This window comes from Ambystoma mexicanum, chromosome 5q, assembly GCF_040938575.1.
Source record: "Ambystoma mexicanum isolate Mex_15411 chromosome 5q, UKY_AmexF1_1, whole genome shotgun sequence".
NCBI lineage: Eukaryota > Metazoa > Chordata > Amphibia > Caudata > Ambystomatidae > Ambystoma > Ambystoma mexicanum.
This window is the reverse complement of record NC_090933.1, coordinates 1,195,964,069-1,195,983,296: the sequence shown is the minus strand read 5'-3', so window position 1 is coordinate 1,195,983,296 and position 19,228 is coordinate 1,195,964,069. Positions and strand designations below refer to the sequence as shown.

The 19,228-nt window shown below is 46.6% G+C and overlaps 1 protein-coding gene across 2 annotated transcripts in view; it reads left to right on the top strand.

The window, feature by feature from the left end:
- The first annotated feature begins 7,079 nt into the window (after window positions 1-7,079).
- The window catches only part of PTK2 (protein tyrosine kinase 2), a 1,463,565-nt gene continuing 1,451,416 nt past the window's right edge, over window positions 7,080-19,228 (top strand). The window contains exon 1 of one of the 2 annotated variants that reach the window (XM_069621702.1): window positions 7,080-7,337. The gene's annotated coding sequence lies outside the window, so the exon portion shown is untranslated. Of the gene's footprint in view, window positions 7,452-19,228 lie in introns of both variants that reach the window. The other variant, XM_069621703.1, reaches the window with a different exon arrangement.

Here is a 19,228-nt window from a genome sequence, read left to right as displayed (position 1 = left end):
CTCCTCTTCGGAATCAGATCACAGAAAACATGTCAGGGCCGTCCTTTAGAAATTGCGCCAGCACAAACTGTTTGCAAAGCTGGAGAAATGCGTTTTCCATACCACCAAGGTTGAGTTTCTTGGATTCATCCTGACACCTAAAGGGGTCCGAATGGACTCACGGAAAGTGGATGCCATCCTCAAATGGCCATCACCTAGTTCGGTGAAAGGTGTCCAAAGCATGCTTGGTTTTGCCAATTTTTATCGCAGGTTTATCCCGGAATTTTCACAGGTGGTGCACCCCATCACTGCACTCTTGCGGAAGAATAAACGTTTTGAATGGACCGAGGAAGCTGAACAGGCCTTTCAGGAATTAAAAGCTAAATTTACATCTGCACCTATTTTGAAACACCCGCGTCCTGATCGCCCATATATAGTCGAAACCGACGCATCCAGCTTAGCCATGGGAGCTGTTCTGTCCCAGAGAGACCCCGAAACCAACCAACTGCACCCCGTAGCATTTTGGTCCAGAAAGTTCTCGCCGCCGGAGATAAATTATGCAATCACTGATAAGGAATTATTAGCCATTAAGTCCGCCTTTAAGGCTTGGCGGCATTATCTTCTTGGCGCCAGGCATACCATCACCGTGATCACTGATCACCGAAATTTACAATATTTAAAAACTGCCAAGGCTCAGTCTTCACGACAGCTCCGATGGGCTTTATTTTTTGCTGAGTTCGATTTTGTAATCACTTACCGTCCCGGCTGTAAGAATGGCAAAGCGGACGCGCTATCTCGAATTGGAATGGGAGAAATGGACACAAACTCAGAACCTGTGCCGATAATTCCCGAACAAAGAATCTTGGGGATAACCACTTTACAAACCCTTGAAGACATTCAAACACGGGTAAAACTATTCCTGGACTCTTCAGCCTTGCAGGATTGGATCAAAAGGGGGTCTGACTTTTCAATCAACGATGGCTTACCTTACTTCCGAGGGCGTTTATTTTTGCCAGAAAAGGAATTGCAAGAACTGGTTATTTCCCGTCATCACGATACTCTGATGGAAGGACATCCTGGCATTGCCAAAACAGAGGAAAAAATTAAACGACAATTCTGGTGGCCGTCCTGGCGAAAGGATATTAAATCTTTCGTGATGTCCTGTGGAGTTTGCGTCCAAAACAAAGGTCAAAAATCAAAACCCGCCGGTCTTCTTCAGCCCTTAGACATTCCACCAGCACCTTGTCACTAGATTTTATCACGGACCTGCCCTCTTGTAATGGATACAATACTATTCTGGTTGTGGTGGATTTATTTTCCAAGATGGCCCATTTTATTCCGTTGAAAGGTTTACCTTCAGCTTTTGTTCTTGCCAAGGAATTCCTCGAAAATATCATCCGTCTGCATGGATTCCCGTCCATACTAATCTCCGATCTGGGAAGCCAGTTTATTTCTCATTTTTGGAAAAAGTGTTGTCAACTGGCACAAATCGACGTAAGACTTTCAACCAGCCACCACCCACAGACCGATGGCCAGAAGGAGAGAACGAACCAGACCCTTGAACAATATCTACGATGTATGTTGCACCAATCGGAGGGTAATTGGAAGGATATTTTAGGGGTGGCTGAATATGCATACAATAACTCGATATACTCAGGAACTGGTCAGAGCCCCTTTTATACCCTATATGGACGTCACCCTCGTACTTCAGACTTGGACTCACCTTTGAGCCTCGAAATGCCCGCAGTGGACCATTTGCATTCTACGATTACTCAAGCCTTCAAGGATGCTACTGCACACTTACAACATGCGAAAGGGAAATACAAAAAGAATGCGGATCTGCATCGAAAGGAGGCGCCTCCATACCAAATAGGGGATCAAGTATGGTTGGCTACCAAACACTTATCGCTCAAGGGACCTCGGACTTTTAATCCAAGGTATTTAGGCCCTTACTCGATCAAAGCTATAATTAACCCAGTGACAGTCAAGCTAGATCTACCAGCTAACATGCGGATTCATCCCGTTTTTCATGTGTCGCTTTTGAAACCAGTGCAACCAGGAACCAGATTAATAAAGCCACCAGAACCAATCCAGATAGATGGGGAGCCTGAATTCGAGGTGAAGAACATTTTGGACTCTAAGATCTCAAAATCAAAACTTTTCTATCTAATTGATTGGAAGGGGTACGGGCCTCAGGAAAGATCTTGGGAACCCAGCGACCACGTCATGCACCTCGGCTAGTAAAAAGGTTCCATCGGAATTTCCCGAACAAACCGAAACCTCCTGAGGGAACGACCTTGGGAGGGGCCTTCGGGGGGAGTGCTGTCATGATGCCTACCCCCGGAGTACCAGGCCAGGCCCAGCACCCCCGGGAGCAGGCATCACACCCCCGGGTAAAAGCCCAGCGGCCCTTTATAGGGGCTCTTTGGACTCTGTCCTGGCGCCATTGGCGCCAGGCTCATGTTGGACATCAGTCCTGGCGCCATAGGCGCCAGGCTCATAAGCGGAAGTGTTTGGTGCACTTACCTGAAGCAGACCATGCTGCACACTCACCTGATGCAGACCATGCTGCATGAAGAACCAAGCCAAATGAGGCTTAGGAGGGACTATTTTTCTGAAGGAACTATTTTGTTACTTGGGTGGGGCTGTGGAAGAATACTCACCTGGAACTTCTTCCAAGGCTATTTAAGCCACGCCCGGACAGCCACACGTGCTTCGCGTTGTTCTGCATCCCAGCAGCTGAACGCTCACCGTGTCAGCTCCTGCACCTGGACTCCAGCCACGCCCGCCTCGAACCTGGAACACCTGTAAGGAAAGAAGAGGAGAGAAAGGTGAAAACCAAGAACTTATTCAACCTTCTTACCTGCATCCGGAATCTTCACGCCAGCATTCCTGAAGGAAGACTTCCATTTAAAAGCACCGCGTTGCAGCCCGGCTCCATCGCGGCTCTCAGCACCAGTCGCCACATCTCTGCACCTAGGGGAGAGAAGAAGAGACAAAAGGTGAGCAAGGGAACACAAGAGGAAAGCCGAATTTTCAGCCATATTACTTACCGGCTTTTCTTGGTGAACCATTCCACATCTCGGGTCAGCGCCGCATCTTTGGCAGGTACCGCACCCCGGCCCCTATGGGGAAAGGACAAAAGACATTACTGGGGAATTATAAAGACATTTAGAGGGGTCGCCCTCATCACTAACTCACCTGATTTTACCACCGGCAATTTAACCCCTCAATGCATCGCCTTGGTTCTGCACCAGAAATAAAGGACAGATCACAGGTTAGGAGAAACAACATAAAAGGAGGCTCACACTTGAACTTTTGCATCTTCATACTTACGGTGTATCGCTCAGAAAAGTCAAGTGGATTTGCCAGCGCCATTCTGAAAACCAGTGAAGTAACTGGACGAACGCGCGCCCCTGCAGCAGAAGCAGGATGGAGAGTTCATCCTTCCAAACCATAAGGTGAGCTTAAACCGGGGGGTTTTGAAGGAAGTCAGAGGAGAACGAAGGGGGAGCACGCACACTATTCAGCAGACAGTTAATCCCCTTTCTCATCTGCAGAAGGATATTCCTACGGGCCAGACAAGCACGATTTGGGGGTCCTGTTCAATCGGTGGTTCGAATTCTGCGCATCACGCTTGAAGAGGCCACAGCAACCCAGACCAGACCAGCACCTCCGTGGAAGCCAGGTGAACGTTACATGGGGTGAGCCAATGCCCAAGGTGGAATAATGAGAAACCAGGAGTTGCAATTGTATTGTCAGAAGTGCTATGTGTCAAAGCGGCAAGAATTTAGATTAGAATTTTCCAATAAAACCAATGACCTTGGGAATGAGATAACACTAACTCAAAGAGAAATTATTTACCCAGCCTTCCTTATATCACTTGAAATATTTATGCAAACTATTTGCAATTAAACATTAAGGTTAAAAGATCTAAGGCTGGTTATTGCTAGTAATTAATAATATTTGCATACAAATGTTTTAATAAACAAGGATGTCATGACCGACCACAATGAATCCTAAAAATAGTGTGTTCTACACGAGCTGAAGATGGTAGTTAAGATAAAGGCTACCAATGAAAACGTAGGAAGTGGAGAAAGATGGGATTTCTTCCAAGATGGTTTTGTCCAATCACATGCGGGGTGGATGGTAATAAAGTATCTGGGAGTTTTTTAACTGTTGCAAAATGTATCCAAATGGTCCAAAGTTTTGGATTTTCTTTGATGGGCCAACCACCACAAGCTCTGCTTTATCTTTATTGAGCGCCAACCCATTTTGAATCATTCATACCTGGATTGTATCATAGACCAGATTAACATTTGTACTCATCCTCCTCATATATTCCAGTGAGCGAGATGACACATTGCGTATCGTCTGCATAATTCGTGACACTGATCCCATAGCTTTCAAAGAATGGGACCATGAAGAGGGTATACAATGATGGAGAAACGCAGGCTCCTTGTGGTACACCATATAATAAGATAAAAGGTTTTGCCTTAGCGTCTCCGCTCACAACCCTGCATTGCCTGTTACTAAGAAACTAGACAATCCAGGAAACTGCATCGCAGCAGAAATTAGCTACCTCCCTCAACCTGGTGTACAAGATCGAATGATGCACCAGGTCAAAGGTAGCAGAAAGATCCAAAATCATGAGACGGGAAACTTGTCCCTTGTCCTTAGTATCAAGTCGTTTCGCCTTCAAATCCAGAAGGCCGGTTTCCGTGCCACGATGCCGTCTAAAGCCAGACTGAAGATTATTCAGAATATGATGATTAAGATATTCTGAAATTTGGTCATAGGTGACCCTATCCAGAATCTTTCTCAGAAACGTGGTGTTTGTAATGGGTCTATAGTTAATGGCCGTCAGAGGGCATAAGCCAGGTTTCTTGAAAAGTGGTAGAATCCATGCCTTTTTCAAACTATCAGGAACAAGATTCTCTGCAAAAGATGCATTTATAAATTTGCAAATGGTCAGGAAAAGAGGCACAGGGCATGTTTTAATGATCATTGATGATCCCGGGTCGCCACTACCTCTAGCGCTTTTAAGCTTGGAGATAACCTTTAGTAAGTCGATTCTGAGATCGGAGAGAATTTAAAGGCCATTTCAGAGTCCAATTTTCTCTGCATCTGCCTTACTGGGTCAACAATTAACACATTACATGTACGTTTTTTGATCCTCTATTCCTTTTTTCATTTTTAAATTACTTTACTACCATGGCATCCTATATGTTATTACACCAAATGTCATCCTTGCAAATAATTTCCTTGACAGGCCCCTTAAATTGTTCTTGCTCTCTCAGAATCTTGAAAAGTTCCTTGCTTTCTGAGCTAGCATTAACAATACGTTTATTAAACATTTCCTTTTTGGCAGAAATCAGAGTGATTTTATAATCCTTCGCTGCTGATCTGTACATAGCCAAAGTTGACATATCCTGTTTTTTTTTCCAGTCATAGAACAATTTCAATTTCCCTGCTTTCAGCTTTCGGAACTCCGTGTTAAACCACTTATTGTCTTTATGAGCAGAGGAAACACATTTTTATTGCAAAGGAGCAAGTGTATCCAAAGTCTCCTGAAATGTACTCATGAGATAGTTGGTCATAACTTGCATATCATCCGATAACATGATGTTTGGTAGCGCAGCTACGAGAAGGGGCATTAATGGGTCTGAATTCATTTCTTTCCAGGTTCTTACCATAATAACATCTCTATCCTTAGTCACTCTCCTGTGAATAGATGGCTGATAAATCTGGAACTGGATAAATGAGTGATCTGACCATGGCCATGACAATATAGCGGGATCCGAGACCTCTAACTCATGGGTGGCTACCCAATCAAGGGTATGACCCTTATCGTGTGTGGGCTTTCTGACCTGTTGCTGAAATCCCAGGATATCCAAGGCGTCCTCCAGGGCCGCCGCTAAATGATCTTCTTCAGAACCTAGTTACAAATTGAAATCACCGACCTTAGCTAGTATGCCTCCCATCAATGCCCCACCTTGTGCCAGCCGTCCAGCAGAGGCAATCTCACCTGTGTCCAGGTTATCCTGCTGGCAATGAGTTTACACCTCTTCCTGTAATAAATATGTTCCTGATTTCTACAAAGACTTTGGTGCCTTCATTTTGTTCCTGCTTTTCAGTGTAGCCTGCCTATTATTGCCACGGGGGTAGGGGAGCTAGTCTGTCTTCGTACACAACACACCCCCACCCGTTCCATTGACTCCCTGGTCCAAAACTCTGGCCCTGACTGGGGTCTCGCACACAGCCGCCCCCATTTTGGCCGGCCTCCCACTTCCACACATCCCCCTATTCCTAACAAACTCAGTACACCCACAGACTTAACTTGGATCGCTCTCCCAGCAAACCGTTGTCAGCACGAAAATGTCCCCTTTGATTTCAATGGGATCATGCTATCAATCACCCACAGAAATATTTGCCCTCACACCGATTTGAGAATCAACAGGTGGAAAAGACTGGCATTGGGAGATGCTTGCCCACTCTGTGGTCATTATTTAAAGTGCGGTGTCATGGAAATCAGTATGCTCTTTTCTTATCTGTGTTGTGGGAAAGAAGGCACAGCTGTATATACCCGCCCAACAAAGTAAATACACCCATAGACTTCAGTGGGATCACCTGCCCAGAAAACTAGTCCCCCCACCACCACATGCCCCCTTTGATTTCAACTGGATCATCATCGTCCGAAATATTTGTCCCAGATGGAAAAGTCTAGCATGGGAGACACTGTCCCACTCTGCATTAGTCATCTGAAGTGCAGTGTCATGGAACGCAGCAGGTTCTTATCTCGGTGTTGTGGACACGAAGGGCGCCGCTGCATTGAAATCAGAGCCAAGGCCTGGCTCTCGCTTGTCCGCGTATCCGAGGATAGCGCCACGGGTCCCGCCTGCTCTCAGCGTGTGGTACGGCCTAACCGCCCGCCCTCACCCGCTCCCTCACAGGGTCCGCGCCCGGTGCTCCCAGTGACGGCGGCGGCCGCCATGTCGTGGGACTAGGCGGGCCTGGAGCCGAGGAGGGGAGGGGGAGGAGGGATCCTGGAATGACGCTTCCCAGGCTGCAGCGCGGTGCTGGCGGGCGGGAGTGAGGGAAGGAGGGAGGGAGGAGGGCCCTGCCTGCCTGCCGCCGAAGCCAGGAAAGCACCGGATAGGGAGCAAGGGGAGGCGCGGGGATACCCGGGGCCGGCGGCGGCTGCCAGACACCGAGAGGAGCGGCGGGTGCCTCCGGGCGGGGAGGCCGCGTGTGGACAGGACAGGGTCACCGGGAATTAAGGCACCGACCGGTGGCGGGCCACGGCAGGTCCCCCCCCACCCACAGTCTCGCCATCCTAACGGCATTCGGGACAGGAGGTGAGCACAACGGCATCTCAAGACCCCCACCCGGGAGGCCGCCGCGGGGCCCGGGCGTTTGTGGAAACTGGCAGCACACTCCTTCTGCTGCATGTTAATGCTTTGTGCACCTAGGTGGGGAAATCCATTGTGCTCATTGCTGCATTGTAATTTTTTTTTCTTTTCCAGAGGCACTAAACTGTGGAATTGCTTAAAATGTGTTCCTAGAGCACGGGGTGGGAGCGGAGGTGTTCTCTGCTCTGCAGCACCACGCTTACATGTTCCTGTGTGTGTGTGTGTGTGCTCTGCCCAGGAAGAGCCTGGGAAATCGCACAGGATGTGTGTGAGTGGAGGGGTGGGGGCGGCAGGAGCTGACCAGGCTTCTCTTTACCCTGCATTTAACGGTCTCTAAAGTAGACCCGAAATAATACACACGAATGCCCATGCTTTCAGTGAAGCGGCACGGTTCCTTTTTATAGTTGTGGACATTTTGAATGGTAGCAGAAGGTGTTTGCAGCGGTGTTGCTTGGGGATGCGATTGATTAGCTGCCAGGTTTGTATCCTTTAAGTACTGTCGGTGCCAGCACACACCTCCCAACGCTTATAAGCGCGAGATGGAAGTCGTTCCCCTTTTCATCAAAATGTTGAGGGCAACGACATGGCCGGAAACTAGGTATATAATCTACCCCACTTCTCCTAAAATTAGACAGTTGAAATGGAGTCGTTTGGTAAAGCCAGCATACACTATTGCACCACAAAGCTGCACACAGGCATGCTTCACTCTCACCTGAAGTCTGCCACCCTTCCTGGATTGGGCCAGTTTTCACCCTCCCGACCAGCCACATGCCTCAAATAGACGTCAGTGGGACCACCCACTGAGCAACCTTTATCACCTTCAAGACAGTGTTCAACTCCATTGACTTCAACGGGATCCTCCCATTGACTCCATTGGGATCACTTTCGCCAGTCTTTGGAGACTTAACAGGCTGGCAGATATAACTTACGGGAGGTTTGGGGGGAGGAGGGGTGTTTTCTATTGCATGAGGTCTCATTTGTGTGTAGCAACAGAATGACTTGTTTCATTTTGTAGCCCGGCCAAGCGTGTATTTATACAAACCTTGAGATCCTGAAGGCCACTGAAGCAGGCTTTGATGGTTTTGTAACAAAGGTCCACGCTTACTAGTGACATAAGTCAATCCTGAGTAGTGAGGTTCGCACCCAAAGATTGAGGTTTGACTTTCTGTGATTTTATTTTAGTGCCCTTCGTGGTTCATCAAGCTGGTACCAGAATTTTACGATCCATCATCATCCTTTTCAATTCGTGAGGGGTGTGCTCATAAATGAATGACCCTTCTCTTATAAGCCAATCTATGATTCCTACTACTAAGGCACCTCGTTTTGGGGATTTCTATTTGTAGTTTGGGATGTTAGGTGGCACTTGTCACCTTTTAAGCCGAAACTATTGCATTGGAGTACAGATGGGGAGACATGGCATTTGAGGCAGACAAGCATCCTTTAGTTGTTTGGTTAGGCGCCCACCCATTGATTGCCCATGGCTATGCTAATCCTTATGGGCATTCCTACCCAGTTCCTGCCCAAAAAAACTCCTCATAGGAAATCTTTGAGCTTGCTTTAATTAAACATTACCGTCCTGCTTTCCATTCAAAGTTCCTTTTTTCAGAGCAGTCTTCTGCAAGTTCATGGCTTGATGGGAGGTGTAAACGTGCCACTGGTGAAATAAAAACGTCTTAACCAGGTCTGCCTTCAGCCACTGGATTTAAAAGCAATATGCGTATCCTTCACTGAAGTCCTGTTAAAACAAGCATTGGCAAAGCCAAAAGTGGTGGCTTGTCTAAGTTTTAGGTATTTGCCAGGCACTGCTATTAGATACCCAAGTGCTTGCACCATTTTACACCTGATACCATGGCCAGTTAATACCACTACAGAGATGTCTGACCTGTGCCTTTCCCATGCCTGCACAAAAGCCCAAACTGTTGACATAGGTTTCCACCAGAAGTTAATTGCTGCACATGCATAATTATCATTTGTGTGGTTTTTCCAGTGCTATTTGAAAAGTTTGAGTATGTCGGTTTTGTGTTTCTTGGAAGGAACCGTTGCTTTCGCTTTCCTCACAGAGCAGAGACTACCCACGTGCTTTTGTATGCACGTGCATTTTTATTGAATGATAATAGACCAGTAGTTGTTGCTGTAATGCAACGGGCTGCAGCCCTTGTCTCGCCGTATTTTTTGGACTGCAACCCGATAATACTGTTAGAAAGGAGAGCCCTACTGAATTCATCCTTCTGATTCTATTAATTTGTTCTTGATATTGCACCGATTTGTTTGTTTGTATGTCGGTAGTGTATGCTTTGTCATTGCTTCATTTTAAAAATCATAAGACAAATTGTTTTGTAATTTTTTTAGTTTATATTGAGAATTGCAACACAGACAAGCCGGATACACACTTGTCATGCAGCAATTGAAATAAAGATGTGTTGAGCAGGAGCCAATAGCAGCTCCTGTGGATCAGGCATCACCGAGCAGTACCTAATAGCGGCTCCTGTGTATCGGGCATCACCTAGTAAGCAGGAGCTATGCGTGGAGTTTGAGGAGCTCGTACAGAGAGTGCCTCATATAAGTTCTGGATGGGATAAAAACTGTAATTACTGTCCATCATATGACCTGTTACATATTTTATATGTATGCCCTCCTATATCCTCAATTTTTAAACACACAGTAAGTTATGTTTGTATGGCCCCATTTGTCCTGGGGAGTCAAAGGTTGCTTTAGGTGTCAAGGCTTTTTGGGGTTACTAAAGGAGCTAAATAACTCCCACCAATTCCGATCCCTAGTTATGTATTGAACTAGATTTTCCATGGACAGGGAATTTTTTTTTAAATGCCCCAGAAGACGGGCCAGTTTTAGTTTTGGCTATTGATTAAGCGCCACCTATAAACCAAAACTGTTGCGTTGGAGTACAGCTAGTAGGGAGGTGGGATATCAGGAGGGACACAATTGTAGTTGTTTTCATTATTTGCCCACCCATTGAGTGCTCGTGGCCATGCGCCTGCCCCTCCCTGCACAAAACTCATTCTCCTTGAGCTGGATTTATCAAGCAGTAACCTCAAACTTTGTGCAATTATGCGTCTCCATCACTGATGCTTCCATTAATAGCTAGTTAGTATAATTACGCAGTGGCTGGCAAATACCTTCCATACAGAGTTCCCATTGTCAATGAGGGTTTAAAGTGTGGCTAGTGCTCTCTTTTTGTAAACTGCACATTTATTGGTTGTGTTTTTAAGCATGCAACATAGACCTGTACCTTTTTATGCACTTGTGCAAAGAAATGTTAGTGAGTTCTGGCATCTGCACCCTAAGGATTTGACTTGATAGGGTATTTAAAAAAAGGGCAACCTCTACAAGACCTTCGAGGGTAGGAATTCCCACTCGGGAGTGCTGTAAATGGGGGAGAGGGTCTCTCGGAAAGGCCACAAAAACAGCCTGACGTGGCTGGTCCAGCTCGAATAAAGAAAGATCTACACTCGCAGAAGTTTACGGTTGCAAATCATGGAGAGTGGATGGACCCAACCTCTCAGGGGGATTCCACTTCCTCATGGTCTTGGCTAACGGGAGCATTGTCTCGTCCAGTGGAGCGTTAGACTGTTGGGAAGAGTACCCCAATCAATTTGAAGGTGGGTAGTTGGAATTCGAGAGGTTTTAGAAATCTGTTTGGTGGTGGAATGACGTCATGTGAGGTTTTTGAAATCATTCTATTCCAAGAAACCTGGTTAAGAGAGCCCCCTCACTGTGATGGTTATTTAGTTTTTCTGAATCCGGCTCCTAAAGGGCTGTTGGGCCGTCCGTACTCTGGTCTTCTGATGATAATGAAAAGTGACTTGGGATGGTCTGTGACTGCCACCAAATGCCCCAATCCTTATGTCCAGGCCATATACTTAATAAAATGAGGTGGATATAGTGGAGTTCTCTTGGCTGTTGATTAATGTCTATTGGTGAGTGAACATGGGGGACAAATCGGGCTTCTTGCAGTCGATAGCCAAATTAATTGATGAGGCAGTGTGTAAAGTAGATGGTGTTAAGATTATTCTATGTGGTGATCTTAATATTAAACTGCTGGATAAAGCAGGGCAAGCTCGTGAAAGGAAGGATTGGAATGAAAGAGGGAAGGAATGGCTGCCGAGTATGAAGCTGAGAGAAATGCACATGGCCAATGGTCAAACGGAGGGAGACATCCCTGACTGCCCAATATGGCGGAGTGGAAACCTAGCAACATGTTTAGACTATTGCTTTATCTCCAATAATCTGAAGGAAAAAGAGAGAGTGGGGAAACAGGGGTCAGAAGGATAAAATGGAGGATGTGGAATTATGGAGCTGTGGACTACGATTAAGACTTAAACAGCAGGAGGTTAAGAGGTTTAATAGTGAATACAAGAGTCAGCTGGGGTTGGATCCAATGAATACTGATTACAGGGGTCTCCTGTCAGAACTCTCTAATCCGAAAGATCGTAAAGGGGCCCTGCCTTGGTCCAAAAATCAGGTCTATGATGGTGAGCTTGTTGGGAAAAGGAAAGATATGCGTAAAGCTCTGAAGAGGATTAGGGGGGATTTGGCTCCTGGGGAAAAAAGAGAGGATGAGAGTGGTACGTCAAACTTACAAAAACTGGTGCAAAAGCTCACACCATATATGCTTGCAACGCAATGCTGAATGCATGCTTCAGGCTGTTTGTAAGAATGACACTGGATCCACATGGGAGCTAATTAACAACAGGGGCTTCTTTCGCCATGAGAAGACCTTGGCAATGGTTAACGAGAAAGATTGGATCAACCATTACCAATCTCTATTTTCAAACCCTAGGGAGAGTCCTGTGTCCCCTGAAGAATGGTGTAATGGTGAATGGAACTTTCCTCTAGATGAATTGGATGTTAAACTGATTGTGAAATTGAGTGCTTCCCGTGCGGCGGGCCCGATGGTGGTATCGAATGCTGAATTAAAAAAGAATAAGGACCATTGGGCTAATGTCATAGTAATGATGTTTAAGCAAATTATGATGAATAGATCTGTCCCCGAGTCGTGGAGGGAGGCTTTGATAGTGCCCATTTTTAAAAAGGGCAATGGGGCTGATTTGAAAAACTATCGCCCTGTTGGATGCGATAGGTAAACTTTTCGCAGCCCTCCTCCTGCGCGAACTGTCCAAATGGGTTGAAGAGTGGAATACTAGATCCTAGACAAACCGGTTTTGTCAAGGGAATGGGCACATCCCTAAACCTCTTTTTATTAAATCTCCTAGAGGGAAATAGCTTTAAGAAGGGGTCAACGCTGTTCTTGGCCTTCATGGACCTAGAACAGGCATTTGACAGGGTTATTAGAAGTAAGCTTTGGGCTAAATTGCGTTTGTGGGGATGTCCGGTAGACTTGATACAAGCTATGGAGGCATTATATACTGACACCTCGGTTAGGATCCGATTAAGTTCTAGAGGCACTTTATTGAGTAAGATCAGTACCTATCGAGGACTGAAACAGGGGTGTGCGCCTGCACCGCTCCTCTTTTGTTTGTATATGTCAGATTTGGGTTAATTATAGGTTATTTATAACATACTTAATACCCAGATGTTTCTAAGCGCGTACCCGGGTATCGAACCTGTGTTGTTCTGTGTTGTCTTCCAAGGCCAGCATGTTGCCCCTGAGCTATGCTCCAGAAAAAGCGAATGAACTGCACAAAAAAAGGCACTGTCAGCTATTTATCTGTCTAGCACAGCACATAATTTGAATATATTAATGTAGACTGAAAAGTACAGTTTCTTGTAAATATCAATGCACCGCCTCGGAGAACGGGGCAGAGATTTTTCATTATGCTGAATGTTCATTGAGTGACAGAGTTCTCTTCAGTTTCTAGGGACACTAGGCGGAATCAAAGACTTTCTAGCTTGGTTTCATACAAAAATGTCTCTAACTTTCGTTGAGAGCTGTCCGAAGCTAGGTAAGGTAAAGTGGTTGTATATAGGTCGACATCAGCCAATTTGGTGGCCTCTTGGTGCATGGTTCTGGGAGAGATGAAGGAGTGGGACAGGCAGGTGCGGTGCGGATACTGGAGTGTTGGTGGGTGGAGACTGCAAGAACACGAATCCTGTGTGCCAGCATGTTTTAGGGGGTTCTGCTGGTGAAAGTAGGGGCATCTGTGTAACCGCAGGTGAGAGCTCAGGTCTCAGTAATCGGTTCCATGCTCTACATATGAATAAATACCAGGCGATCCGCTTGTATGTACGGGAAACGAGGCATGTGTATGTGGTAGTTATGCAGAGGGAATCTCTCAATAGTTTGCCCGTGGAGTTAGTGAGCCAGTGTGGGTGCCGGGACGCATCGGCTGCAGTGTGCATGGGGAAGCGCGTAAGTAGTGATAGGTGGAAGAGCCCATTGGGGTAGGTTAATAAGGGAGTGTAGGATACTCTACTGATGGTATTTATCATAGTAGGATGTCCTGGCTGTCTTTGGTCTTGTTGTTAGGATTATAGTGGCAAGTTAGTTAATGCTCCCGATTTCCTTGGGCACGCTAGTGGCAAGGTCTTTTGCCCATAATACCGCACAGGGGGGTGGGGGTGTCCCCCGCATACATTAAAGGCAGTGTTCGTGATGTTCCAGGTCTGTGGTGGGTGGTGGAGGGCGGAGACTGACCCAAGAGGATCTGTCAACCGGGGTAGGCGTGTTGGTGGCAATAGAAGAGAGTTGGAATCCTATGTTCAGTGTACCTGAATGAGGCTTGAAACGATTGCCCCAGTTTTTGTTATGGTTGCTTTAAACCTAGCACAGGCCTGAGATCGAGGGATTGTAATAAGTCCCCCATCTGATATCGAGGATGTGTGTGTGAGACCGGCCCGTTTTGAGTACATCCGTTGGAGCTCTCGTGCTGGTGCCAGTGTTCTCTATGGGAGGTCTTGTAGTCCCCTTTCCATAATACGGTGTGCAAGTGGAATCATTATAGTTGCGTGATGCATTTAATTTGTGGGCATCAGCACTGCTTTTCTTTATTTTGGTCTGTTAAACAGCCAGATTATAAGGGGCTTTCTGAAGGTCATGTGTGCTTCCAAAGTGAAGTGTCGACTCATAGGGTAGTTTCCTGGATTTAGGAGGGTCCCATTCTGTGTTGCGGTGTATGTATGTATCATTTATTGAAGAATAGAGCAGTTATGACTTGCAGAGTAGTCTATAACTGAGAACACAGACCGGCCTGAGGTAAGGTGACCATGCCGACTTCTGCAACCTCTCCTTTGCCTCCGGATCCTTCCCCTCCTCGCTGAAGCACTCCCTTGTGCATCCTCTTCTCAAGAAACCCACAGCGGATCCTCCCGCTAACTATCGCCCAATTTCCATCACTCCCTTTCTGGGCAAACTCCTGGAATAGCTGGCCATCTCCCAGCTTAACCTTCACTCCGATTCTGTTAGCTGTCTCCACGACCACCAGTCTGGCTTCAGAGCAGCCAGAAGCACGGAAACTGCTCTCCTGAACATCCGTGAACATCTGCTCTCCAACCTTGACTCTAACATTCTCTCTGTCCTCATCCTCCTTGATCTCTCTTCTGCCTTCGACACAGTCAACCATACCATCTTGCTCAACCGTCTCCGTGATAACCTGGGTATCACTGATCAGGCTCTGGCTTGGCTTACGTCTTTTCTCTCTGACCGACCCTCCCAGGTCCAACTTGGGTCCCTCCTATCATCTATCTTCCTCTTTACCTGTGGTGTCCCTCAGGGGTCTAACCTCTCACCCTGGCTTTTCAACCAATACCTGGCAACTCTCGCCCTTTGCATTGCTATCTTCTGCTCAAATTTCCAGTGCTATGCCAATGACACTCAGCTAATTTTCAGGCTGCCCTCGGCCACCTCTTCTCTCTCTCTTATCTCTGAATGCCTAACTGCCATTCAAGATTGGTGTGCCGCCAATGATCTTTGTCTGAATGCCAGCAAGATGGAGATCCTCCTCATCGGCACACCTTCACCATCCTTTCCCCTCACTCTCTGGCCTGCTTCCCTGGGCCCTCCTCCCACCCCCACCTGTGTGGCCAAGAACCTCTGGGTCATCTTTGACTCCACCCTTTCCTTCTCCGCCCACATCTCTGAGGTCTCTAAAAAGTCAAACTTCCTACTGCACCTCCTCAGAGGTACTCTACCTTTCCCCTCCTTCCCCCAGAAGATTATAGTATCCCAAGCTCTGGTTCTCTCTAGGTTGGACTACGGCAACAGCCTCTTTCTAAATCTACCTTCCTCTACTCTCCGCCCTCTGCAACTAATTCAGAACAGGACTGCAAGACTTGTCCTTTGCCTTAAGCCCTGGGATCGTATCTCTCCAGCCTTGAAATCTCTTCATTGGCTCCCAGTGGATTCAAGGATTAAATTCAAAACCCTCTGCATTATCCACAAGGCTTACTGGGGCCTGGGTCCAAAATACCTTCAGCTATACCTCTGCAAATACCTCCCCTCTCGAGCTCTCCGCTCCTCTACCTCTAATTCCCTCAGGGTCAGTCATTTTTCTAAGAAACGAGCTGGGGGCCGATCTTTCTTCAGCTGGGGCCTCCCTCTGGAACAGCCTCCCTACAACCCTAAAACTTGAGGAGAACCACCTCCGGTTCCGGGAAGCACCTTAAGACCATCCTCTTTGCTTCTGCTTTCGCCCCTCTCCTCCGCTGATTCTGGTCGCTCTTGGTACTGTGCACCTGGCCACCCTCTGTCCACTGGGCCCAGGCTCCTGCTTATCTTTTCCACCCTCCCGCACTGCCTTATGGCCACCCTTTGCACTGGGGTCTGTATCTGTACCCACACAGGCCCCCCTCCTCGTCCCTTGCACTTACCAGACCTACCCTGTCTGCTTGCCTCAACTTAGCAATTGCTGGATGCACTACTATTGCCGTGTTTGCTGTTCTTATCATGTATTTAGCAGTATTTATTTCTGCTCTCCCCTTGCTCTGCACTTTCCACTTCTCCCCCCTCCCTTGCACTTTTTCCCTGCACCCTCTCCCAACCACTTGCGCGTTCTCAATGTCACTGGGCCTAGTAAGATCGTTGTTTTGTTTTCTGCCCTGTTCCCCTCCCTTGCCTTCTCGCGCTCTGAAACACGTGTGTATGAGCGCGTTATAAATAAAATATCAATATCAATCTCAAGGTGACCTTACACATTTAGTGCTGTGTACTCGATGGTGAAGGGATCATGTTTTTCCGGTTGAGGTGTGGGATTAAGAGTCACTTTGCTGTGTTGAATTTTTTTGACGGGCACTTATGGAATGAATTTGTTTCCATGTTTCCAGTCTCTTGCAGATTTGTTTTGCTCATTTTTGTACTCTTTTTAGATGTTTCAGCAGGTATTCTGAGAGTCTGTTGGCATAATACAGTCTTGGCAGTATTAGGACGATGAATGCATTGTTCCATGTGTGAATGGCAGGTATTCCATGATGGAATGGGTGGTCCTTAGTTGAAAGAAGCAGTTTGTGGCTATAGCTTCAACTTGTGGTTGACAGGTGAAGTGTTATACATGAGAGATTTGAGGTTTTTGACTGTCTGGATTAAATGATGTCACAGATGGCTCAAATAATACACCAGCTCCAACAGATGGTTCAAGGGTTTTTTTATTGAAATTTTAAGCAGGTCCTCTCTCTCACTCGTGTAAATGCATCAATACCTCCCTAACCCAGGTGTCCTTACTTCTAAGGATGTATGTCCTGCATGTTTCTCCCTACTGTCTCGGTTCAGACTCTTACTCTACTTTCTGGTGCCCACATAATCCTCTCCCTCTCTGTCAGATGTTCTCTCATCACTACACTTCTGGTACCACATACACCCACGCCAGCTCTGTCTACCCCCTGTGTCTTTCTCCTCCATCCCTTTCATCTCCCTCCTATCACTTGCCTCCACCCTTCAATCTTACGTCCCCCAGTTCCACACTACTACCATTCCACCCTCTCCCCAGTCTTGCACCTTTCACTCTCATAACCACTTGCCACTCACTCCTTACACTCTTTAACATTTCACTGCTATTCACTCACCAAACAGTACCACCTGCTTTCACCAACCAATGACTCACTTATAAAGAATTAAATCCACACTCCAATCGACCGGCCTTCCGTCTGGTTTCTTGGTCTGCTACCTTCTCATCTCACCTCATCCGAACAACCCACAACTCCCTGTTGCCTCTTGTATGACCCTTCCCTATCCTCCGAGTGGCTCTCTGCCCGGGAGGGATCACAGTTACAGAAAGTTTCAAAACACAGAGTTGCCCCTTTCTCTGTGCTACAACAATGGCAGCCCGTGCTGCTGTTTCCCGAGTTTTTGTTAGGGAGTCTGAGGTGCAGTTCCCTTCAAGGTAAGTGTAGTCCGGTTGCGCGGTTGCCACTCTACTCCTGTCCGTGATAGTCTAGAGTGGCCGCAGCGGTTTTGATTCAGTGTATGCCAGAGTTTGGGAGTGGCACAGGGTGTCTACCAAAGCTGCACAGGAGTTCCGGCTCCTCTTTAGTTAGGTCTCTCTCTCTCCAGTTTGCATCCGAACATGGATCGCGTAGGTCCTAGAAAAACTGCGTGGGACACTAGCTCTTCGTTCAGGGTTTGTCTCTCTCCTGGCCAGCATCTTTGTCATAAGGTATGGGGTTATCCGAAGTGATACTGCACATATGGTTCTTGGGGAGGCGACTGGAATTGTGGCCCTTTCAACTGCCACTGGCTCTGGCTTCCACCCTGGTAGACCTCCCACCCCTGAATGGAAAGGGTTCCTATCCTCTAGTGACAAGGTCAGGTTACGGATCATGTCATTCTTGGCAGTTCCCATTTCTTCTGGCAAAAAAATATTCGTACACTGAGTTGTTTTGAGCCTCAGATCGTAAGTTAAGTTTTGAGTCGTTAGTCAGCCATGTATCGGTCAATGAAATGCAATTGCTGCGGTCCTGTTTTTCAAGATCAGGTTTGCATGATTTTGTAGGCAATTTGAATACCGAATGTTTAGGGAATGCCTGTTGTTGTTATTGATAATGCAAGAGTGGGCTCATGTAGATGGTGAAGAGTATTGCTTGGTTATCTTTTTCTTTGTCCTGTCCAGATTGAGAGGGACATTGTCAACTAGTGAGCAGAGACCCTTATAGTCAGACATCCATGAGTTTTTTAAGTTTGTGTCAGATGGTGTTGAAGGTATCGTACCAAAACATCGAAATCAATTTTTTCAAATCCAATAACACTGTTTTTTAAAACACATTTTGGAAAAATGTAGGTGGGAGTTGGGTTGGGTAAGGGGACTTATTATGGTGGGGCGATGTAGGAGGGCTGCAAGTTAAATTGCAGCAAAATGCATTTGAAAGAAAAAACAAATGTGGTGATATGAGATTCGAAAGAAAAAATAAATCCATGTTCTAACGTAGATCTGTGTCAAAAGCCACTGCGATATCCTGAAAGGTAAGAACTTTATCCCTGTTTTTATTTAGTGTTTACTAAATGGGTGAGGGAGTGAATTCCGTTCCTCTTATGGTTCTGAATCATTGTTTTGACTTGTGTATTATCTTGTTGGTCTCCATGCAATCGCTACCTGGTTAGGGTAACTTCTAGTATTTGTGTGCTGTGAAGGGAGTTTTAGAGTTAGGGTGGTAGCGTGCTCAGTTGTCTGAGCTCCCTTTTATTTTTTAAAGAACCTTTTGTGTTTTGCACTATTGATGACTTAAGGAGAGCATGCCCAGGTTCTTATGATTTTCTAGATATTGGGTGGACACAGATCTTCAGAGGATTTTGCTGGTTTGATGGATTTTGCTATGCTTGTGAATTCCCCCTCGCAGAACGAGAAGAAGGCTCTGACAGTACAATGGGGTTCTTTACTAGGTGCTGGTTCTGTTTCTTAATGGTGTGGTTTTTCTCCCTTTTTTCCAGTTGGTCT